Here is a 25,205-nt window from a genome sequence, read left to right as displayed (position 1 = left end):
GGGGGAGTGGGTGTGGCGGTAGGTGGGGGGAACTCGAGGCGTCGGGGCCTTATCCCCTCGACGCCGGCGAGCTGGTGTGGCTACGCGCACTCGGCCGTGCTCCTGGTCGGTTGTACAGGAGAGGGAGAAGGCGACCGGGGGAGGGTTGGGACGGTCGATCTAGTCGGGCTGCCTTGGCCTTTCGGGCCCAGGGGGTCTTTTTTTTTCTTTTCGCCTTTTCTCTTGTTAGGTTTCTGTTTTCTTTTTGTTTTATTTAAAATAGAGACAGAGGGAAAATTTTGGGCTACCAAAATACTTTGAAACATTGTGGGACTAGGCCACTTAAATTCTTTGTACTGTTTGGCACTGACATAAAAAGTTTGAGGGGCAACTAAATCCATTTGGATTTTTCACAAGTAAAATAGCATCTTAAAATGTTGAAACGGCGTTGTTTTATTTGCTATAGTCCATATTTGCTTGGAGGTGATGTTGTTTTCCTCAACAATCATTTGTTATAGAATTTTGTCTAAATGATGAACTATTTTACAGCAACTTTTATGCAACTCCAAATTTCACTTGCAAATTGAATTTGCTTTGAAAGTGGAATTTTCAAAGGATATTTAAATCAAAGGTGATCAAGCACTGTTTAGTAAAATGATTAGCTTGATCACAGAGGGTTACTGTAGCATGACACTGGGGGTGTTACAAATCTCCTCTACTACAAGAAATCTCATCCCGAGATTTAAGAGGTGGAGTAAGGGGAAAGGAATTGGTTATGAAATTCTAATGAATCTTCTTGTTCTTGTTGCTCTCATCGAAGAGGTTGATCCATAACGTTGATGTCTTCAATTCACTGTATCAGGGCATCATGATGAAGTCCTCGTCCTTTTTTCAGAAACTCCATCGTACTTATGAATAGGGTATAAGGGTAAAACTATAAGGACGGATGTCTGAAAGGATTTGCATCCGGTAATTATCTCAAGGAAGGAGATTTAGAAGCACCAGGAAACAAATTAAGAGTGCTATAAGGAGGTTCAACAAGTTTCAACCAGGTACGCATCAAGCTGATGCCTATAATAGGTGATGAAGGGATTCAGAGCAATGAAGAATAATGTTGCCTCTGATACCGGAATGAAACATGGTGAGGAAGTTAGCTCGTGAATTACATATGAAGCCAAGTGCAAAGAATATTTTGGAATCAAGTCTGTACAAGAGAGTCAGGTTTCGATCCTGTGGAACTGTAGGCTATGGGCTCACCATGTGGGTTAACAGCAGGAAGGCGTTAACATTTTGCACGGTCATGATTGAGGGTGTCCAGGACTTAGGGGTCCTCGGGCGTCCGGCCCGTTATACGTGGGTCGGACTGATGGGCTATGAAGATGCTAGACCGAAGACTCTCTCCCGTGTCCGGATGGGACTCTCCTTGGCGTGGAAGGCAAGCTTGGCGTCTGGATATGAAGATGTAACACCCCCAGTGTCATGCTACAGTAATCCCCTGTTAATGGTGCCATGTCATCATGTTACTGTTGCTAACCTTCACTTGATCCAAATCACAATTCAAATTCAAATCCAATCTAAAGTAAAAAAATTCATATTTGTCAGATATGAAAACTAAAATGTTCACCATGTGGAAAATAATCATTTGTTAATATTGGTGGTGAACCAACATTTTTGCAAGGTGTTTAAATGGCCTAAACCAATTAAAGCAGTGGCTAAAACAATAGATTAAATGGCTTTTTAATTTATAAAAATTGCAACCTTTTTCAAAAGCCTCACAATCTTTTTGTGGCAGTGCACAATAATTCTTTGGTATTGTTTTAGCCAGTGGCATAATTTTGCAAAGTCATTAGTGGCTAAAAGAAAAGGCAAAAGCTGCTGGAAAAAGGAAAAACAAAAGAAAAAGAAAAGGAAAAGCAGAGGAGAGAGAGAACCCCCTGCCCCCCTGGACCTCAACCAACCCGACCGGCCCAGCCGGCCCAGCTCCCCGCACCGCGCCCCCTTAATGTTCCTCGATCGCGCGCCGCTACAGGGCGCGGTCGCCACCGGACCCCCTCGCCGGCGTCGAGGGGAGGATAAGGCCTCCACGCCCCGGGCGCCTCGGGCCTCCTCCCCCACCTACCTCCACCCACTCCCAGCTTCCCCTCGCCCTCTCCGCCCGCTCCTCGCCTCTCCCCCTCGTTCCCCATCGAAGCTCGAGCGCGGTCGCCGCCGTTCTCCGTCGTCCCCGCGGCCACCGGCGTCCCCGAGCCCGGCAACCGAGCCTGGGAGGTGCGCCGTCCTCCGCTTCACCGTCCTCGTCCATCAGCTGGACTCGGGGAGGTCGGCGACGTCGGCATCGCCCTCTTCCCCTTCTCGGTGGTCATCGGCGATCACCGGAGCCACAGGCCTCCCTCTGCGCTCCCGAACCCCGAAAGGCCTCCGTGTGCCTGCCATGTAAGCTCTTCCTCCCCGTCCTTGCTCCGTTTCCTCCTTCCCTAGCTAGCTGGCCGTAAGCGCTGGCTCCGCCGTCCGCCATTGCTGCCGCGCACGAGCTCCCGAGCTCCTCCTGCTCCGTCTAGTCCCCGTAGCGCACTCTTGGAGGACTGCTGCTCCCGCCTAGCCCTTTCGCCTGAGCTCCGTAGCAACTTTTCCTCCGTCGACCGTAGCCGCTCCGCCGTAGACCTCGTCGCCGGCGACGTTTCCGGCCAGGTCCAGCGATGCCACCACCACCACTCGACGTGCGGTCGAGTGACCGTTCGAACGTGCCCAGCCGCACCCCTTTCCGTGCCCCGTAAGCATTTTCCGGCCAACTCCGGCGACGCACCGCCGCGGGTAGGCTCGTCGGCATCACTCCGTCACCTGTGCTGACATGGCGCCGACGTGGCACCGCCTAGGCCACTGGCTAGTGGGCCCAATGGATCCCGCTGGCCCGGTTGACCCAGTCCACCCGATGACTGGTTTTTGACCAGTCGCTGACATGCGGGCCCCACTGCCTTAATCAATGTTTTATTTATTTAAAATTATTTAGTTAACTTAATGAGACACTGACATGTGGGGCCCAGTTGCTAATTAACATCATATTAGTTTTAAATAAACTCTGTTAAGGCATCTGTCTATGACAAGTGGGCCCTACTGGTCATTTTGACCAGTCAACCGCACTGTTGACTGCTGACGTCACACATACGTCATGCTGACGTCTTTTTCCTTTTCTGTTAATTTAAATAATTCCAGAAATGTTTAAAACTTTGAAAATTAATATAAAATAATCCGTAACTCCGATGAAAATGTTTTCTTCATGAAAGTTGCTCAGAAAAACGTGACGAATCCGAATACACGGTCCGTTCACCTGTCACATGCCTATAACTAACTAAACATGGTACATTCCCCCTCTGGTCATCTGTGCGACACAGGTCCGGAACCGGGAAAACATTCCCAGTTGAATTCCCCCTTCACCTATATCGTGGAGCCGTACGTTAGGTCACACCCGGCACATCATATTGCCATGTTATGCTTTGTGATGCTATGTTTGCTTTATATTCATTGTTTCTTCCCCCTCTTCTCTCTGGTAGACCCCGAGACCGATGCCGCCCCTGTGATCGACTACATCACCGACGACCCTTCTTCCCTTTCAGCGGAGCTTCCAGGCAAGCCCCCCCTTTGATCATCCCGATATCGCCCATTCCATTCTCTCATGCTTGCATTAGATTTTGCTACTGTTATTGTTTGCTCCTATTTTGATGCATAGCCTGCTTTTGTAACCTGCTTATTGTTACCTTACATGCTTATCCTAAACTGCTTAGTATAGGTTGATTAGTGATCCATCAGTGACCCCCACCTTGTCCTTGTTGCCCCTGCTTCATCATCGACGACTCGATCAACGTGATCGACGACCAGCCCGACACCTCACATCACATCACGCCCCTTTTGTTGCTCGACTCTGAAGTGTTACCATCGAGTGCCGAGGGTGGAACCTCATACATCACTCCTGATGAGATCTCTGTAGCTTTTCGGTCGTGGTCATGGAGGGTGATTTCCTCCTTAACCACTTCCGATATGACTCTGTCGTGCAACCCCTCAAGTGTGAACCTCGAGGGTGGTTCCTCTTACGTTCACCTTGATGATTACATCGACTGGAGGGTACCCGAGAGTTGAATACGAGGCGTGGCGGGGCATTCTTAGCCCTTGCCGCAAGTCCTCGAGACGGGGCGACGGGGTCACATCTTTCGTGAGTCTCTGCTTGTTACCGCGCGTTCCTAATCCTCTACGATTTGGATATTTGATCCGAGGGGCCTCTGGCATGATAGCACTAACCATCACGTGGGCATAGTATGGGCGTTCTGCGTCGTATGCATCAGCCGAAGCTTAATAGACGTGAGCGACTGAGCGGTGCGCGCCGGGTTGTACTGGTAAGCACCTACCTTTTTGAAGGAGGCAGCTAGGTCTGCTCACCGGCCGCGTTCGCAACATGCAGGAGTTCCCAGGGCAATGGCCCATGACCCCTGGGGGCATAGGTTTAGTCCGGTGTGCTGACCTCTCTATTAAGCATAGGTCGTGTTGCGGCATATTGTTTGGCCGAGGCCTGGCATGACCCAGGAAAGTGTGTCCGGCCGGATTTAATTGAGCGTGGTGGTTAAGTTGGTGCACCCTTGCAGGGAAGAAAACATCTATTGGTAGCCTATCCTACGGTAACGGACACTTGGAGTTGTATCCCGATCGATATAATTAGAACTGGATACTTGAGGTGATAACTGGATAGTATGGCTCTGGGATTGCTTTCTCGCAAGGAGTCGAGAAAGGATCTCTGGCCGAGGTTGATAACACTACTACTTTACTTTATGCTACTCTTATCTCTTCTGATGCTGCAAGATGCTTGGAGCTGCTTGAAGATGCCAGTCTTCGATAGGCTAGGCTTTCCCCCTTCTATTCTGGCATTCTGCAGTTCAGTCCACAGATACAACCCATTTCATTGATACCGATGCATATGTAGTGTAGATCCTTGCTTGCGAGTACTTTGGATGAGTACTCACAGTTGCTTTCCTCCCCCTTTTCCCCCCTTTCTTCTTCTTTCCGGTTGATGCAACCAGATGTCGGAGCCCAGGAGCCAGATGCCACCGTCGATGCCTACTACTACATGGAGACCGCCGACGACCAGGAGTAGTTAGGAGGCTCCCAGGCAGGAGGCCTTGCCTTTTCGATCGATGTTGCTTTTGTGCTAGCCTTCTTAAGGCAGACTTGTCTAACCTATGTCTGTACTCAGATATTGTTGCTTCCGCTGACTCTTGTGTATTCGAGCTTATGTATTCGAGCCCTCTGGCTTGTAATATAAAGCTTGTATCTTTTTAATTTGTGTCTAGAGTGGTGTTGTGATATCTTCCCATGAGTCCTTGATCTTGATCGTAGGCATTTGCGTGTATGATTAGTGTACGATTGAGTTGAGGGCGTCACAAGTTGGTATCAGAGCCGACTGCCTGTAGGTAGCCCCCCTTCCAACTCCTTGGCCGAAGTCGAGTCTAGTCACTACAAAACTTTACTAACATGGCTGTGTGGCTTACGGGCCCACGTTGCCATTGGGTGGTATTAGGATCTTTTATTCCTCGTCTATACTCTGGGATTCTGATCTCTCTTCTATTCGGGTTAAATGATTTTGCTAACTCTAACTCTAGGTTCTCGTTACTACTCCCTAGCGGAGAGCCCCTCATTCCAGATGATCGCCTGCTTCACCAGAAGATTCCGAAGATACTTTGCAATGTTCTCCCGAGAACTGGTGCTCATCGCTTTCGTAACTGTCTTCCACCGTCAACTCTATGGAATACTACATATCCTTGCTGTTCATACCTTCGTCCCCAGTTGCTCTTGTTATTACCAGATGCCTCGAAATACTCTTCATTGTTCCGAGAATACTTTGTGCCTACTGCCTTACAGTTCCATGTCGCCGGGTTACAGTTATGAATACCCTACAGATAATTCCTCACCCTTACCAGGGATTCGTTCATCCCGAGTTGTTCATGTGTTTCACAAAAGTCTTCAAAATACGATTCGATCTTCCGAAAATCTTTAGCAACCTATTGCTCTTGAAATTCTTGCTAGCTTGCTTATGGTTAATCCCATAAGTCTAGTAATCTTATTGGCATCCTTTGTCACTATCATTTTGAGTCCAATAATTGAACTGGTGCGCGAATGCACGCAATCATTAGTTGATCCTTATAAATTACCTTCGGCTCAGACGTCACCCCGGACATGAGCTGGTTCTCGGTCAATCTAACATTGATTGATTGTCAATCTACGTCTATTCAACTTACTTGTCTTTTGATTAGAGCCTCTGCTTCTGATCCCCCGATTTGGAAATCTTAATTCCTTTGTATTTAAGCTTTGAAATTATCCATGTAGTTCTATATTCCGATGCCCTGGCATTACTTCTTCTGGTTAAACATTGATACTCATGTCAGATTCTTTATGGTCCGCTAGATCCTTTGGTGGATATTATCCAGCAGCTCCACATATTTAAAATCCTTGTGAGTCTTCCCCTGATACACAATGCCTTTGGTAAATTGTTTCCTCTCCTTTTGTCAACCATGCTCTACCATCGAGCTTGTGTTATTTACTCTTTAAGTTTGTGGCATATGTTCCTAATATGCCCCTATGGATTGAACCTATGCCTTCCCTAATCCGTGCGAACCCGAGAGTCTTCATGAGTCATACTCTTCTGGTGTTTTGCCAGATAACATTTCAACACTACAACTTCATCGAAAGCGAGAAGTAAATGAAATGATATGCATTGAAGAAGTGGGAGTCGACCTTGAACTTTGTGTTCATGCCCATGGACACGATGTAGATCTTATCATGGAAGCTTCTCTTAAAATTAATTATCCCCATGGCATATGATCATCTTGTATCTGGGATTTGATCCTTTGCAACCGTGGTTCTGACCATGAGTGTTCCCCTTTGATTCCATTTCTCGGACAAGTTAAAGCACTTGTCTTCTACAGATCAATGCATCTCCGTAACCTCCATTTTGATCTTCCTTCGAGTATTACCCTCTGGTATCTCGAGAATATCACGGGACTACATAACTTCTTATGAGTTCTTCCTCAACTATTATTTCTCGCTGATTCCAATTTTTCACGGGTTCTGGGTTATTAGTGATGTGAGAACACCGATAAGTGAATTGATTCTGCACTATGATTCTATAACTCTAAGTAATTTTCGTTGCTTACGAGTTTAATAATCCTTCAAGTCATTCCTAGCCTGATTAGCTATATCATTATCGTACTAAATTTTTTAACTGTGCTACATGGTCCTTCTTCCCGGAGCACAATTTCCGACAATGAGCTAAGCTTACATCGATCTTCCTTGTCTTATCATTTTTCGCCTTGAACAGCAAGCTTGATTTCGAGTTTGTGTTGTACCCATGGTTCCAATAACCTTTCGCTCCATCATTCCTTTGACTTGATGTCATTGCCGATCGATTACATCTTCATGAAATCTCTTGACAAATGTGTCGTGATCATCACCAACATTCTGAGTTGTTCCAGGATATCAATCGAATTCATGATGACAAATACCATCGTTGCCCCCTTGATGAATTGTTCCTGAGCCCGCCGGCCACAAAATCATCTTTTTCTTGCTGAAATTGTATGACTTATTTTATAAGTTGTTCCGATGGATCCTTTGTGTATCCGAAGTCTCACCTTTCCCTCATGACCATGTCAACAATATCCCGAAGCATGTGTGTGGTACTCCGATCATCAACAAGAACATTGGGAGCGCAATGCTAACTTTTCTTGATCAATTATCCAAACACCATTGTATAGGTAAACCTCATAAATTCCTTGCCCCTTTGTCTAAATGGTTTAATACTTGGAGCCCTATCATGCTCTGCCTTTCCTTAGGAAAGTTATACTCTAATACTTGGGTATAAACACCTTTCCTTTCCATTGGTCTCATTATCATAATAATCACATTTTCCTTTCCATTGTTTTGTTTCACCTTTCTCGTAATCTAACTTGTCTGAGCAGAGATAAATCCCTGCTTAAGTAAGCACTTCGGTGTACAACTCTGTTAGTAAGACCCTGTTACTATTGTTGATGACATTCCAGTAACCACCGATGGAAGAGAACTTTGCCTATTGGTCCGCCTCGTTCAACAAGCAGGAAAATGGTTCTCTTCGTCCCACGCCCTTGGTACCAAACTTTGTTGCCAACATAGCTGACAGGCTATCCTCTGACCTGCCTTGCTATCATGACCGTTCAAGATGTTAGCGCCTTCCTGCTTTTAACCCACATGGTGGGCCCATAACCCACAGTTCCACAAGATCGAAACCTGACTCTCCTGTACACCCTTGTTTCTAAGGTTATTTCGCACACTTGGCTTCATATGAAAATCCTGAGCCGCCTTCCGAGAGGCGATCTACTCTGGTATCAAACGCAATACTTATTCCCATTGCTCTGAACCCCTTTCACCCCTTGTTTCAGGCAACAAACGATTGTCTACCAGGTTGAAGCTTCTTATTGCACCTCACCTTGCTCTCGATGACTTTATTTAATTTCAACTCGAGAGATGCCTCTATGCCACGTTCACTGACATAGTCCCCACGTACCTATCTTGTGTTGAGCTCCGCCCTTCCCGAGTCTTTCCCCTTACTCCACCTCTTAAATCTCGAGACGAGATTTCTTGTAGTGGAGGAGATTTGTAACACCCCCAGTGTCATGCTACAGTAATCCCCAGTTAATGGTGCCATGTCATCATGTTACTGTTGCTAACCTTCACTTGATCCAAATTCAAATCCAATCTAAAATAAAAAATTCATATTTGTCACACATGAAAACTAAAATGTTCATCATGTGGCAAATAATCATTTGTTAATATTGGTGGTGAACCAACATTTTTGCAAGGGTTTAAATGGCCTAAACCAATTAAAGCAGTGGCTAAAACAATAGATTAAATGGCTTTTTAATTTATAAAAATTGCAACCTTTTTCAAAAGCCTCACAATCTTTTTGTGGCAGTGCAAAATAATTCTTTGGAATTGTTTTATCCAGTGGCATAATTTTGCAAAGTCATTAGTGGCTAAAAGAAAAGGCAAAAGATGCTGGAAAAGGAAAAAGAAAAGAAAAAGAAAAGGAAAAGCAGATGAGAGAGAGAACCCCCTGCCCCCCTGGACCACAACCAGCCTGGCCGGCCCAGCCGGCCCAGCTCCCCGCACCGCGCCCCCTTCCTGTTCCTCAGTCGCGCGCCGCTATAGGGCGTGGTCGCCACCGGACCCCCTCGCCGGCGTCGAGGGGAGGATAAGGCCTCCACGCCCCCGGCGCCTCGGGCCTCCTACCCAACCTACCTCCACCCACTCCCAGCTTCCCCTCGCCCTCTCTGCCCGCTCCTCGCCTCTCCCCCTCGTTCCCCATCGACGCTCGAGCGCAGTCGCCGCCGTTCTCCGGCGTCCCTGCGGCCACCTACGTCCCCGAGCCCGGCAACCGAGCCTGGGAGGTGCACCGTCCTCCGCTTCGCTGTCCTCGTCCATAAGCTGGAGTCGGGGAGGTCGGCGACGTCGGCATCGCCCTCTTCCCCTTCTCGGTGGTCACCGGCGATCGCCGGAGCCACAGGCCTCCCTCTGCGCTCCCGAACCCCGAGAGGCCTCCGTGTGCCTGCCCCGTAAGCTCCGCCTCCTTCCTCCCCGTCCTTGCTCCGTTTCCTCCTTCCCTAGCTAGTTGGTCGTAAGCGCCGGCTCCGCTGTCCGCCATTGCTGCCGCGCACGAGCTCCCGAGCTCCTCCTGCTCCGTCTAGTCCCCGTAGCACACTCCTGGAGGACTGTTGCTCCCGCCTAGCCCTTTCGCCTGAGCTGTAGCATGCCATAGCACCTTTTCCGCTGTCGACCGTAGCCACTCCATCGCGGACCTCGTCGCCGGCGACGTTTCCGGCCAGGTCCGGCGATGCCACCACCACCACTCGAAGCGCGGTTGAGTGACCATTCGAACGTACCTAGCCGCAACCCTTTCCGTGCCCGGTACGCGTTTTCTGGCCAACTCCGATGACGCACCGCCGCGGGTAGGCTCGTCGACATCACTCTGTCGCCTGTGCTGACCTGGCGCCGACGTGCCACCGCCTGGGCCACTGGCCAGTGGGCCCAATGGGTCTCGCTGGCCCGGTTGACCCAGTCCACCTGATGACTGGTTTTTGACCAGTCGCTAACATGCGGGCCCCACTCCCTTAATCAACGTTTTATTTATTTAAAATTATTTAGTTAACTTAATGAGACACTGACATGTGGGGCCCAGTTGCTAATTAACCTCATAGTAGTTTTAAATAAACTTTGTTAAGGCCTTTGTCTATGACAAGTGGGCCCCACTGGTCATTTTGACCAGTCAACCGCACTGTTGACTGCTGACGTCACACATACGTCATGCTGACGTCTTTTTCCTTTTCTGTTAATTTAAATAATTTCAGAAATGTTTAAAACTTTGAAAATTAATATAAAATAATCCGTAACTCCGATGAAAATGTTTTCTTCATGAAAGTTGCTCAGAAAAACGTGACGAATCCGAATACATGGTCCGTTCACCTGCCACATGCCTCTAACTAGCTGAACATGGTACATTCCCCCTCTGGTCATCTGTGCGACACAGGTCCGGAACCGGGAAAACATTCCCAGTTGAATTCCCCCTTCACCTATATCGTGTAGCCGTACGTTAGGTCACACCCGGCACATCATATTGCCATGTTATGCTTTGTGATGCTATGTTTGCTTTATATTCATTGTTTCTTCCCCCTCTTCTCTCCGGTAGACCCCGAGACCGATGCCGCCTTGTGATCGACTACATCACCGACGACCCTTCTTCCCTTTCAGCGGAGCTTCCAAGCAAGCCCCCCTTTGATCATCCCGATATCGCCCATTCCATTCTCTCATGCTTGCATTAGATTTTGCTACTGTTATTGTTTGCTCCTATTCTGATGCATAGCCTGCTTTTGTAACCTGCTTATTGTTTCCTTACCTTCTTATCCTAAACTGCTTAGTATAGGTTGATTAGTGATCCATCAGTGACCCCCACCTTGTCCTTGTGGCCCCTGCTTCATCATCGACGACTCAATCAACGTGATCGACGACCAGAGCCCGACACCTCACATCACATCACGCCCCTTTTGTTGCTCGACTCTGCAGAGTTACCATCGAGTGCCGAGGGTGGAACCTCATACATCACTCCTGATGAGATCTCTGTAGTGTAGATGTTCGGTCGTGGTCATGGAGGGTGATTTCCTCCTTAACCACTTCCGATATGACTCTGTCGTGCAACCCCTCAAGTGTGAACCTCGAGGGTGGTTCCTCTTACGTTCACCTTGATGATTACATCGAGTGGAATTCACGAGGGGTGATTCCTCGGGTTTTCCCCTTGATGTTTGGACACACGGATACTTGGACTTTACGACTGTTGCTTGGAAAGGCGGGTCGACCCTGAGGGGTACCCGCGAGTGATGTGGAGACGGGTTGACCTGGAGGGTACCCGAGAGTTGAATACGAGGCGTGGCCGGGCATTCTTAGCCCTTGCCGCAAGTCCTCGAGACGGGGCGACGGGGTCACATCTTTCGTGAGTCTCTGCTTGTTACCGTGCGTTCCTAATCCACTACGATTTGGATATTTGATCCGAGGGGCCTCTGTCCTGATAGCACTAACCATCACGTGGGCATAGTATGGGCGTTCTGCATCGCATGCATCAGCCGAAGCTTAATAGACGTCAACGACTGAGCGGCGCGCGCCGGGTTGGACTGGTAAGCACCTGCCCTTGGGGGGCATAGGTTTAGTCCAGCGTGCTGACCTCTATTAAGCCTAGGTCGGGTTGCGGCGTATTGTTTGGCCGACGCCGGGCATGACCCAGGAAAGTGTGTCCGGCCGGAGTTAATCGAGCGTGGTGGGTAAGTTCGTGCACCCCTGCGGGGAAGAAAACATCAATCGATAGCCTGTCCTACGGTAACGAACACTTGGAGTTGTATCCCGATCGATACAACTAGAACTGGATTCTTGAGGTGATTACTGGATAGTATGGCTCTGGGATTGCTTTCTCGAAGGGAGTCGAGAAAGGATCTCTGGCCGAGGTTGATAACACTACTACTTTACTTTATGCTACTCTTATCTCTTCTGATGCTGCAAGATGCTTCGAGCTGCTTGAAGATGCTAGTCTTTGATAGACTAGGCTTTCCCCCTTCTATTCTGGCATTCTGCAGTTCAGTCCACAGATACAGCCCATTTCATTGATACCAATGCACATGTAGTGTAGATCCTTGCTTGCGAGTACTTTGGATGAGTACTCACGGTTGCTTTGCTCCCCCCTTTTCCCCCCTTTCTTCTTCTTTCTGGTTGATGCAACCAGATGTCGGAGCCCAGGAGCCAGATGCCACCGTCGATGCCTACTACTACGTGGAGACCGCCGACGACCAGGAGTAGTTAGGAGGCTCCCAGGCAGGAGGCCTTGCCTTTTCGATCGATGTTGCTTTTGTGCTAGCCTTCTTAAGGCAGACTTGTCTAACTTATGTCTGTACTCAGATATTGTTGCTTCCGCTGACTCTTGTGTATTCGAGCCCTCTGGCTTGTAATATAAAGCTTGTATCTTTTTAATTTGTGTCTAGAGTTGTGTTGCGATATCTTCCCGTGAGTCCTTGATCTTGATCGTACACATTTGCGTGTATGATTAGTGTACGATTTAGTTGAGGGCATCACAGAACATTCCTTTCTCTATAACCGACTTTGTACAACCCTACCCCTCCGGTGTCTATATAAACCGGAGGGCTTAGTCCGTAGTAACCATCACAATCATACATGCTAGACTTCTAGGGTTTTATCCATTACGATCTCGTGGTAGATCAACTCTTGTAATACTCATATTCATCAAGATCAATCAAGCAGGAAGTAGGGTATTACCTCCATAGAGAGGGCCCGAACCTGGGTAAACATCGTGTCCCTGTCTCCTGTTACCATCGACCTTAGACGCACAGTTCGGTACCCCTACCCGAGATCCGCCGGTTTCAACACCGACATTGGTGCTTTCATTGAGAGTTCCACTGTGACGTCGAAAACAGGATTGATGGCTCGCCTTGTCGTCAAGGATAATATCACCTCCGGAGGAGCCTTGGCCCCAGGCCAAACCCTCCGGCTTGGCGGCTTTACCATGACCGCATGTTCGGCCGTTAAGCCGATGATGACCTCTCGAGTCATCAAAAATCGCCTCCGCGTTGACTCCAAAAACTCCAAACGTATGGATCCGACGGAGTTGTCGTCTTTAAACGAACTCCTAGATCGCATCGCCGCCTTGGGGTCGCTAGAGACTACGATCGGATTGGGCTTAAACCCGACCAGAGAGAAACCAAATCTCCACCGATCACCCATTAGATAGCGGTAGTAGAGGAGCAAAACAATAACTCTTCTTCCATATTTAGGACGAAATATGTTTGGATTTCCAAGCTCGAGGAGCCGGATACTGATACGTCTCCAACGTATCAATAATTTTTGATTGCTCCATGCTATATTATCTTCTGTTTTGGACATTATTGGGCTTTATTATTCACTTTTATATTATTTTTGGGACTAACCTATTAACTGGAGGCCCAGCCCAGAATTGCTGTTTTTTGCCTATTTTAGAGTTTCACAGAAAAAGAATATCAAACAGAGTCCAAACGGAATGAAACCTTCGGGAACATGATTTTTGGAACGAACATGATCGAGGAGACTTGGACCCTACGTCAAGAAACAAAAGAGGAAGCCACGAGGTAGGGGGCGCGCCTACCCCCCTAGGCGCGCCCTCCACCCTCGTGGGCCCCCTGTTGCTCCACCGACGTACTCCTTCCTCCTATATATACCTGCGTACCCCCAAACGATCAGATACGGAGCCAAAAACCTAATTTCACCGCCGCAGCCTTCTGTACCCACGAGATCCCATCTTGGGGCCTGTTCCGGAGCTCCGCCGGAGGGGGCATCCATCACGGAGGGCTTCTACATCAACACCATAGCCTCTCCGATGAAGTGTGAGTAGTTTACCTCAGACCTTCGGGTCCATAGTTATTAGCTAGATGGCTTCTTCTCTCTTTTTGGATCTCAATACAATGTTCTCCCCCTCTCTTGTGGAGATCTATTCGATGTAATCTTCTTTTGCGGTGTGTTTGTTGAGACCGATGAATTGTGGGTTTATGATCAAGTTTATCTATGAACAATATTTGAATCTTCTCTGGATTCTTTTATGTAGGATTCGTTATCTTTGCAAGTCTCTTCGAATTATCAGTTTGGTTTGGCCTACTAGATTGATCTTTCTTGCAATGGGAGAAGTGCTTAGCTTTGGGTTCAATCTTGCGGTGTCCTTTCCCAGTGAAAGTAGGGGCAGCAAGGCACGTATAGTATTGTTGCCATCGAGGATAACAAGATGGGGTTTTTGATCATATTGCATGAATTTATCCCTCTACATCATGTCATCTTGCTTAAGGCGTTACTCTGTTCTTATGAACTTAATACTCTAGATGCATGCTGGATAGCGGTCGATGTGTGGAGTAATAGTAGTAGATGCAGGCAGGAGTCGGTCTACTTGTCTCGGACGTGATGCCTATATACATGATCATACCTAGATATTCTCATAACTATGCTCAATTCTGTCAATTGCTCAACAGTAATTTGTTCACCCACCGTAAAATACTTATGCTCTTGAGAGAAGCCACTAGTGAAACCTATGGCCCCCGGGTCTATCTTCGTCATATTAATCTTCCAACACTTAGTTATTTCCGTTGCTTTTACTTTGCTTTTATTTTACTTTGCATCTTTATCATAAAAATACCAAAAATATTATCCTATCATATCTATCAGATCTCACTCACGTAAGTGACCGTGTAGGGATTGACAACCCCTTATCGCGTTGGTTGCGAGGATTTATTTGTTTTGTGTAGGTGCGAGGGACTCGCGCATAGCTCCTACTGGATTGATACCTTGGTTCTCAAAAACTGAGGGAAATACTTATGCTACTTTGCTGCATCACCCTTTCCTCTTCAAGGGAAAACCAACGCAATGCTCAAGAGGTAGCAGATACCTGTCCGCGGGACGACGTGCCCTGCCCTCTGAACCCAGAATCGGACGACGGGCCTAAAACATCAGCGGATATCCCGGAGCCCGAACCACTAAGTTCGGAAGATTTTCAAACTCCGAATCCCAAATTGGGTCAGGGGTCAGATTTAAATCCACCCACCCACCCAGCTGTACGTGATCTTATGTACATAACAGCTGTCTCAGGAAACGGTCCATCACTTTTGGGCCAGATTCCTCCTTGTCAAAGACAAGATTAAAGATTGCCGTGACGAAGACGCGATCTGAGTATTCTGCAACAATTGCACGGACGAAGGAATCCTCAACGCCATCCACCGCCGTCGTGTATTACACTTCGCTGACTTGGCAACCATGGTACAGTAGTACTGCGCAATGGAAAGCGCCTGGAAAACTCAGGCAGCTCGCTGGGAACCACCGGATCTAGCTCAGCCCCTCGTCCGGGCAAAAAGGACGCACCCTCGTGGGGCGCCCGACCCAATAGTAAAGAAATCTAAGCCCATTATGGGGCGCGGAACCGTTCTGGAGGGATGGCTCGATAGGCCATGCAAAATACATACAACACCGGATACCACACCAACCCATAGCCTTAGAGCATGTTGGATACTCCGGCAAGTGGCCAAGAGCGGCGAGGATCTCCTCACCAAAAATACCTCAGAACAACACCCCCCGGAAGACGACGACCTCAGAGTATTGACGGTCTTCAAAACTTTCGCTTCAAAAAATCAGCGCAAAAGGGCACTCCGCGACCTCGCCGAAGTCTGCCAAGTTGCAGCAATAAACCCCTGGAACGACACAGCCATAACTTTCAATGTCGGTGATGAACCAAAATTCAGGACAGTCCGGGCACCAGCCGCCTTGGTCCTCAGTCCAATTGTGGACGGATTTCGGCTCACCAAAGTGCTCATGGACGGTGGCAGCGGATTAAACCTCATCTACGAGGATACGCTCAATAAAATGGAAATAGACAGAAGCCGCATTGAGCAAAGTAGCACGACTTTCCGGGGAATCATTCCCAGTCGGGAGGCGCAATGCGCGGGAAAAATCACGCTCGACGTGGTATTCGGCACACCGGAGAATTATAGGTCCGAGGAGATAACTTTCCAAGTGGCTCCTTTTAACAGCGGATATCACGCCCTATTGGGGCGAGACGCATTCACACGCTTCCAAGCTATACCTCATTACGGATACATGAAGCTCAAGATGCCCGGGCTCAACGGTATCATCACTCTTGCCAGTGATCCAGACATAGCACTCCGCGCCGAGAATAAAACCGCATCCCTGGCCCTCGAAGCATTGTCTGAAATACTAGCGGCCGAAGAGCTAACCGCGCTGCGCTCTACTGTGGATAGGGATGACGTAATCTTGGACAAGCGACCCAAATCTACCTCCTTTAAACCAGCAGAGGAAATAGTCAAATTTCAAGTCCACCCGACGGACCCCAAGAAGAGAACATCCATCGGGGCACAACTCGACCCGACGGTCGACGCCGCGCTACGAGAGTTCCTACGTGAGAACTGGGACATATTCTCCTGGCACCCTTCTGATATGCCAGGAATCCCACGCAGGTTGGCCGAACACAGCCTCAATATATTAAAGGGATATAAACCGGTCAAGCAAACACTGCGGCATTTTTCCGAACCCAAACGACAAGCTATGGGAGAGAAGCTAGCCAAGTTACTCGAGGCCAGATTCATCAGAGAAATAAAACACCCGGACTGGCTAGCAAACCTGGTGATGGTACCAAAGAAAGATAAATCCTGGTGCCTATGCGTCGATTTCAAAGACCTCAACAAGGCCTGCCCTAAGGATCCCTTCCCCCTACCTCGCATCGGTCAGATTATTGATGCGACCGCAGGACACGACTCACTGTGTTTCCTCGACGCATACTCCGGATACCATCAAATCAAGATGAAGGAGTCCGATCAAGCCGCAACAGCCTTCATTACCCCATATGGGCCTTTCTGCTTCAACACTATACCTTTCAGGCTAAAAAAACGCTGGCGCCACCTACCAACGCATGATTCAAACATGCCTGGAGAAACAGATCGGCAAGACAGTTGAAGCATATGTGGATGACGTCGTCATCAAAACCAGGCACGTCGAGTCACTGATAGATGATTTACGTCTCACATTTGACAACCTCCGTACATACGACATCAAGCTCAATCCGGAAAAGTGTGTTTTCGGCGTCCCTGCCGGAAAACTGCTGGGCTTCATCATTTCCAATAGAGGAATTGAGGCAAATCCAGCCAAAATACGAGCTCTGTCACAATTGGCTATGCCAACAGATCTTAAACAGGTCCAAAAACTCGCGGGATGCGTGGCAGCTTTAAGCCGCTTTATCTCCAGATTGGGAGAAAAAGCATTGTCGCTCCACCGCCTTCTCCGACGCACCGACCACTTCGAATGGAGGGATGCGGCAACGGCCGGACTGGAGGAAATAAAGGCCCTTTTAGCGAGCAACCCAATCCTGGCCGCGCCGAACATCGGCGAACCCATGCTATTATACATATCGGCAACACACCAAGTGGTGAGCGTCGTGCTCGTCGTTGAGCGAGAGCAGGACGAACACAAATTCCCGCTCCAGAAACTGGTATACTACGTATCCACTGTCCTTACACCATGCAAGTCCCGATACCCTCATTACCAAAAGATAGAATAGGCGGTCTTCATGGCGTCCCGGAAGCTGCGACACTACTTTCAAGAGTGATCAATTACGGTGGCTTCCGAGGTACCACTCAAGGACATAATAAACAACCGCGATGCCACAGGCCGGATTGCTAAGTGGGCCATTGAGCTCCTTCCATTCGACATAACATACAAACCGCACCGAGCCATTAAGTCCCAAGTACTGGCTGACCATGTCGCCGAATGGACGGAGGCCGAACTCCCTAAAGAGTACGACACGTATTCCAACTGGGTTATGTACTTCGATGGTTCCAAAATGTTGGCAGGGTTAGGGGCGGGGGTTGTCTTAACGTCCCCCACTGGAGACGTCATTCAGTATGTACTCCAAATATTATACACAGACTCTAACAATGCAGCCAAATATGAGGCCTTATTACATGGACTTCGGATGGCTGTCTCCATGGGCATACAACGCCTGGAAGTGCGCGAGGACTCAAACATCGCAATATCTCAAATAAATGGAGATTTCGATGCCAAAGATCCGAAGATGGCGGCTTACCGTAATGCCGTCCTCAAAATGTCGGCTCGGTTCGAGGGGCTCGAGTTCCATCATGTGTCTCGAGGAAACTAATCAAGCGGCGGACGTCCTTGCTCGCATCGGTGCCAAACGCGACCCCGTCCCACCTAACATCTTTCTGGAAAGGCTTTTTAAGCCATCCGTGGTGTGGCAAGGGGAGAGCGGCAACACCAGTCCGGATCCGACTACAACCCCAGATTCCGAACACACCGATATCATCGGGGGCTTAGCCACCGAAATAACACCATTGGCCCATCTAATCATGGTAGTCATTGCCCCATGGACCGAACCCTTCTTGGCCTACCTTAATAGGCGAGAACTCCCTGAGGATCAGAATGAGGCCCGCCGCATTGTTCGGTGCTCAAAAGCCTACAAGGTTCACGACGGAGAACTATACAAGAAAAGCGCTACCGGAGTACTCCAAAGATGTATCTCCGAGGAAGAGGGGCGGCAGCTCTTGGCTGAAATTCATGCCGGTCTCAGTGGTCACCACGTTGCGGCTCGGGCCCTTGTAAGCAAGGCCTTCCGTACAGGTTTCTATTGGCCGACGGCCCGAGCAGATGCACAGGACCTTGTCCAACGTTGTGTCGGATGCCAACTTTTTGCCAACCAAAGCCATATGCCACCCACTGCTCTGCAAACAATCCCCATCACCTGGCCTTTTGCGGTCTGGGGGCTTGATATGGTTGGACCCCTTAAAGGACGAAGCCATAAGAAAAAATATCTGCTGGTCATGGTGGATAAATTCACTAAGTGGATAGAGGCCAAACCAATTAAAATGGCCGAAGCTGGACCAGTGATAGACTTTATATCCGGCGTTGTACACCGTTATGGTGTCCCACATAGCATCATCACCGATAACGGCTACAATTTCACAGCCGATGAGGTGAAAAACTGGTGCGCTAATCTGGGCATTAAGCTCGATTACGCCTCCGTCTATCACCCGCAAACAAACGGTCAAGTCAAACGAGCCAATGGTCTTATTACGAGCGGCATCAAGCCTAGACTAGTGCAGTCTTTGAAAGAATCAGACAATCACTGGGTTGAGGAGCTCGACTCCGTACTATGGGGGCTGCGGACCACGCCCAATCGCACTACCGGATATACACCTTTCTTCATGGTGTACGGCGCAGAGGTTGTGTTACCCTGCGACATTATTCATGACTCACCTCGAGTGCGCATGTACGAAGAGAGAGAGAGAGAGGTCGAGCTTGATCGGCAGGATAGCTTAGATGCCCTGGAGGAGGAGCGCGACGTTACAAAAGCTTGTTCCGCATTTTATCAACAGCAGGCTCGCAGATATCAAAGCAGAGAAGTACGGGCCAAGACTTATAATGTTGGTGAACTCGTTCTACGCTTGCCGGAGAATAAAAAGGACAAACTCAAGCCCAAGTGGGAGGGTCCCTTCATCATTGACGAAGTTCTCACTGGAGGAGCGTACCGCCTGCGTGATGCATCAGACAATCGCCTAGAGCCGAACCCCTAGAACGCGGCCAGACTCCGAAGATTCTATGCCTAGCGCCGAACTCTTTGTTCGTTTCCTTCTCCCTATTGTTTCCATTACTTTTTCCTCTCTTTTCGCTTTTTCCTTTTTAGCCTTAAAGCTTTTCGTGCGGCTAAACCGTGCACCTGTGACATACACATCCTCAAATATGTACATCCATTATACCTAGGGGCTTCTTTGACAAGAGCTTATTATTGTTACTTTTCGAGCATCAAGCTCATCACATATGCACGTTTTCCCCATATGTACCTTTTCTTCGCCATTATATGCATCGATATGACTTAAGTTTTGGCCAAGCTGGGTTCCCTGGCTCCTGTACTTATGCCCTACGTTCCCGTTAGTTCGGCTAGGGCATAAAGGGAGCACCTCTGCGATTGTTACTGTCGGGTCATCTGGATGTGTACCTCAGACTGGGTGAAGCCGAAAGCTAGTGTTCTTAAGGGAATATTCGGTCAGCAAACTAAAGATGTTTTTACATTCATTAAAATATGAACCCCCAGATGTTGAATATACTGCGATTTTTTCAATCACAGTTCGGACATGCACATTAACGCATGTACACCCAGGGAAAGGAACCCTTAATGGAACTATTCTCTCTGGAAGATGTTTCTTACAATCACAATGTAATATAACATAACTAGCCGGATACAACTTGTCTGTTCAAGCAACTATGACCCCTACGCCTGGTTTCCACACATACCCCGGTCTACTTTGTCGCTCAGGTATTCGGAAACACTCCGCACCTTCGGGTCCAGAGGTCGAAGCGAAAAGGTCTGCCATGACAATCGTTTTACAATCCGGCTAGGGACAAATATTTCAAGGAAAGTACATAGTCACTTGGACTCATAAATTTCCTCCTCTATACCGTCTAACAGGTTGTCTACCTTACAATCTTGTTGGGAATATTTGGCGGCTACTTCTACTTGGTCATATACCAAATTCACGGGAATTTCTTTCCCATCTGACCCTAGAGGTCCGACCCGGGCCATATGATTTGGATCAAGCTTGGTATACCGTGTTTTTACCATGGCCCGGGCTTCTCATGCACCTTCCCGGCAGGCCGATATCTTCCATAATTGGAAGCGCCACCGCGCTCCCTTGAATAGTTGTATAAGCTCCTCCATCCTTCCTGGAGGGGAGGTGGATGGCCATAAAGCCTTGGCAACACTTCGCATCGCCTGCCGAGCTTGCTCGTGCATTTGTGATAGCTCTTGTAGCAGATCGCCCGAGATTCCAGACATCTCCTCTTCGGGACGGCCGGTCAGCATACCTACAGATATAATTCTATCAGTCCCTTTCATCTCCGAACTACACGGAGGTAAGTTTGACCACTTACCAAAAATGCCGCCGCGCAGCCTCTTATTTTCCTTCACGGAATCAGCCAGCTGGGCCCGTACATCTTTCAGTTCTTCGCCCATCTGGGTGTAGGAATCCTGCAGCTTGTTTTTCTCATCCCTGGCTCGTGTCAGCACATGCTCGCCCGCGGCCAGTAGTCTTTTGGCTTCTTGTTCTTCCGCTTGGGCGGCTTTGAGTTGCTCCTTCAGTTGATCTGACGATCCTGCCATAAGATGAGCAACAGTGTTAGCATTGCTGGTATATAATTATGTTTTCTTGATGGAGGGGAACATTACCAGGTGGTGCCTTCTTGGTTTTCTCCAGTTCGGCGGTAGCAGCAGTTAGCTGGGTCTGACACTTTTCTAATTCCTAAGACAACAGGTTGTTCTTCTCCGTAAGCACCTGGTTATAGAATGATCCTTAAATCAGTTGTATCAACTGCTTCAAGTCTCAGGGGCTACTGGTATATAATTATCAGTTTTGTATAATAAACTTACCCGCATATCTTTTAAATGCTGGTCTGCGGCTCTGGTAAGCCCGTCTCGAGCAGCTCGGATGTATGCATCCGCTGAGTTAAAGGCATCGAAGGCCTCCTTTGTAAAACTGGGGTCGCGAAGAACGGCCCTCCGGCGCCGATTACCCATGGCGCTCTCCACTTCTGAGTTGGTGACGGATACATCATCCAAATCCTCGGCCAAAGAACAATCCGGTGTCACTCCCATATCAGCCCCCGTCTTTACGGCAGGGTCTGGAACCTGGCTGTTGGGAGTATGACCGGCCGGACCCCCGGACATAGTCCGGCGAACGCTTTTCCTGATAAGGCACAAACGGAAAATGTCATAGTTTGATGTGACTGCCAAGGGGCATATTTACAAAACCATACCTCTTCGGTGAGGGTTCGGCCGTGTCTTTGTTTTCTTTCCTCTTCGAAGGCTTGCCCGATGTGGGCGCCGCTCTCTTTGGAGTTGCCTCTGGTACAGCATGACGCGCCGAGCGCCTCCCCTTTGGAGCACGAGACAGTGCGGTTGGTGAGGTAGAATGAGGCAGCTCTTTCGGGGATGTCTCCTGGTTACTTACGTGGGAGGCAGGGAGAAGACCGGGGTAGTCGGCTGTGATGGCCACTTCCGTACCGTCATAGCTCGCCTGGTAGAACACCCCATCCTCGAGCACCACGAATATGTCCGAATCCTCTTCGAATCCGGGGTCAAGGTCCTGGTTGTGGTCCTCTGGCTGTGGGGCGGGGCAGTGTAGCCCCTCGGTGATCTTTCGCCATTTCTGTTACAAATGGACGGATTAACGTTCATTAAAATTGACTCAGGGAGTAGATGGAGCAGCGGGGTTGGAACTCACCCAGCTAGGAGGATTGTACATGGAGAATCCATCTCTGCGCTTGATACGAATAAATTCCTCTTCCTCCCCTTTGAACAGCTCGGCCAATAATTTTTGCCAAAGCGGCGGGGGTGTCCGGACCCTTCCGGCCACAGCGGGAGGCGTCATCTTCCCCATTATAGTGCCACATGGGAAGCCCTCTGTATTGGAGTGGCTGGACCCCTCGCACTATGGAAGTCGCCATTACCTCGACTATTGATAATCCGGACTGGGCAAGCGTCTTTATCTTGCTCATCAGTTGACGGACTTCCGCGCTATCTTCCTCCTCGAGGCTCCGAGGGCGCCAGCTGTGGCGTTTCTTCAACGGAACACTTGCGAATTCGGGAAGACCCATTCGGACTGGATCAGGAAGGGTGACGTCCTCAATAAAGAACCATTCGGCAAGCCACTCTTCGGATGCCTTCTTTGGTGTGCCGGACAGGTATCCGGTCCCGGCGATACGCCATACCTCGGCTCCGCCCACTTCAACTATTGATCCCTCTTGGTTACGAGGGACGAGGCAGAATAGCTTCCTCCACAATTCAAAATGGGCCTCACAACCCAGGAATAGCTCACAAGGAGCGACGTAACCCGCGATGTGCAGAATGGAGGCAGGAGTGAAATTGTGAAGTTGAAGACCATAATACTCCAGAAGTCCTCGGAGGAACGGATGAATTGGAAAATCGAGGCCTCTTAGCAGGTAGGGAACGAAGCACACTCATTCCCCCTGGATGGATTGGGGAAATTCTCAGCCCGAGCCCCGCCGTTGAAGGAAGTCAATCCTGCTCGAACAGGGACTAGATCCGCGAGGGGAAGAAATTCCTGTGTTTGCAGCTTCACTAGCTGACCGTGGGATACGGAACATCTCTCCCAATCGCCCTTTTCAGGGCCGTGGGGACGGGAGGAAGAGCTGGGAGCGCTTGCCATGTTGGAGTGGTTTTTTCCTAGCAAGCTCTGAGGATTTTTCGCGTGATGTGGAACAGATCTGAGATCCGATCCCTTTAAATAGACGCTTTTCTTACATGACCGGGGTGTTATATGCAAAACATACCCTAACCTCTCATATTCGCTCGACACGTGGAAGCTGAAGCAATGGACACACAGAAGCCGATGGGTATGCCATTAAATGAAAGGCCGAATACAGCTCTTTGAAGTCATCGGAGGAGGAACCCGCCTTGCAATGCCGAAGACAATCTGCGCACCGGACACATCGTCATTGAAAGCCTGGTTCGGGGGCTATTGAGGGAGTCCTGGACTAAGGGGTCCTCGGGCGTTCGACCTGTTAGACATGGGCCGGACTGATGGGCTATGAAGATGCAAGACCGAAGACTCTCTCCCGTGTCCGGATGGGACTCTCCTTGGCGTGGAAGGCAAGCTTGGCATCTGGATATGAAGATTCCTTTCTTTGTAACCGACTTTGTACAACCCTACCCCTCCGGTGTCTATATAAACCGGAGGGCTTAGTCCGTAGTAACCATCACAATCATACAGGCTAGACTTCTATGGTTTTAGCCATTACGATCTCGTGGTAGATCAACTCTTGTAATACTCATATTAATCAAGATCAATCAAGAAGGAAGTAGGGTATTACCTCCATAGAGAGGGCCCGAACCTGGGTAAACATCGTGTCCCCTATCTCCTGTTACCATCGACCTTAGACGCACAGTTCGGGACCCCCTACCCGAGATCCGCCGGTTTTGACACCGACAATGATAGCAAGGCAGGTCAGAGGATAGCCTGTCAGTTATGTTGGCAACAAAGTTTGGTACCAAGGGCGAGGGACGAAGAGAACCATTTTCTTGCTCGCAAAGCGAGGCGGACCAATAGGCAAAGTTCTCGTCCACCGGTGGCTATCGGAATTTCATCAACACTAGTAACAGGGTCTCACTCACAAGGTTGTACATCGGGGTGTTTTCCTAAGCAGAGAATTAATTCTGCTTAGGTCATATAGATCACAAGAAAGGTTAATCAAACCAATGGAAAGGAAAAATGGTTAATTCATTATTCAAATTAACCAATGGGAAGGAAAATGTGTTTACACACAAGAACTAGGAGTGCTGAATCACCGAGCGGAATCGATTGATTGTTCGGTGGTCTCGTTCGAAAACCCAGAACCCATGGAGTGACTATGATAGGGAAAGGTATCACTCCATCGGGAAAATTCATAGAACGTAGTACAATAGGATGATATCCTCGAGATAGTAGGGGGGTAATGCTCGAGGTAGTTCAGTATAGAGGTTGGACAGTCATATTGATTCGCAGAAGACAAGTGCTTTAGCTTGTCCGTGAAATGGGATCAAAGAAGAACAATCATGGTCGGAACCATGATTGCAAAGGATCAAAGCAGAATAAAAGATGAATTTACATCGGATCCATGGGCATGAACACAAAGGTTCAAGGTCGACTCCCACTTCTTCAATGCATAATCTTTCATTCACTTCTCGTCTTTAAAGAAGTTGTAGAGTTGAAAATTTATCCAATGGAACACGAGCAGATATATTCCGCATAACTTTCGATTCACACAGATTACGGAAGGCATATGTTCAACCCATCGGGGCATCTTAGGAACATATACCTCAAACTACAGGAGTAATGAACTCAAGCTCGGAAGCAGAGTAAGGTTGACAAAGCAGAGGATACCATTTACCAAAGGCGTTATGTATCCGAGAAAAGGACTCGCAAGGTTATTGAATATGAAAGACTTTGTCAGATAATAACCCAACAAAAGATCAGTTGGTTGGCAAAGGATCTGATGTGAGTATCGGTACTCAAATA

Source organism: Aegilops tauschii, chromosome 7, assembly GCF_002575655.3.
Source record: "Aegilops tauschii subsp. strangulata cultivar AL8/78 chromosome 7, Aet v6.0, whole genome shotgun sequence".
NCBI lineage: Eukaryota > Viridiplantae > Streptophyta > Magnoliopsida > Poales > Poaceae > Aegilops > Aegilops tauschii.
Note: the sequence above shows the minus strand (reverse complement) of the source record.